The following is a 939-nucleotide window of genomic DNA, read 5'->3' on the forward strand; positions in this document are numbered from 1 at the left end:
TACCCGCATTCTTCTGCATTAAATCGTATTAACGCATACCGGTAAAGCTGAAAATAAGAAGAATGCTGGGAACAACAAAACTGTAATCACTTTGCAAGAACATGGTGACCCTTAAGTCTTGTTCCCCGTATTCTTCTGCATTACAGCTTTACCGGAATACGTCATAGAATGCGGGGAAGAAGAAAACGACGGAAATTGCTATGCTTCAACTTGGGGACTTCCGTTTTCTTGTTCTCTGCGTTTTTTAGCATTTCAGCTTTACCGGAAGGCTTTATAGGGTACTGGGTGGATGTGCGCCAGACCACGTCTTGAGTAACAGGTTTCGCGATACATCTGCGTAGGCCTGCAGCGCTTACCAGAGTCGGGCAAAAGTCAGGGTCGTAAATAGGCTTTCGGCGCAGCCCCACATCGATTGTCCCCAATGGCGTAACCACCGGGGGGGCCGGGGGGTCCGCGGCCCCCCCAACTTTCAAGTTAGGGGGGCCGTGCCCCCCCAACTTTCAGACCGACTAAGCAGAACCAAATTGATCAGTTCGGGCCGATGCCAACTGTCGGTCGAGACGCTACTGTATGGCTCTGGATTTGACTGGTATTCTTAAAGAATTTGCTTCCGCTAATGATGACAGAGAGAAGTGTTTTGGAAAAGTTTAAATTAATTTCTCATTTTACTGCTTTGATGTTGAATGATCTTTTGAACTATTATGACAAATAGATTGTTTTTTATGTTTATCACTTGATTCCCTTCTTTTTTATTCAAAATTCCCTAATTCTTCTATATAACACGGTCTTCGAGTCCGCCTAGTAGGTAGGCAACCCGTACTACGGCCCCCCCAACTTTTTTGTCGTGGTTACGCCTCTGATTGTCCCAATAAAGAATTCCGGTAAAGCTGAAATGCAGAAGAATGCCGGGAACAAGGAAACGCAAGTCCCATGTAAAAG

Source organism: Frankliniella occidentalis, unplaced genomic scaffold (genome assembly GCF_000697945.3).
Source record: "Frankliniella occidentalis isolate FOCC.00 unplaced genomic scaffold, Focc_3.1 Scaffold65, whole genome shotgun sequence".
Taxonomy (NCBI): Eukaryota; Metazoa; Arthropoda; class Insecta; order Thysanoptera; family Thripidae; genus Frankliniella; species Frankliniella occidentalis.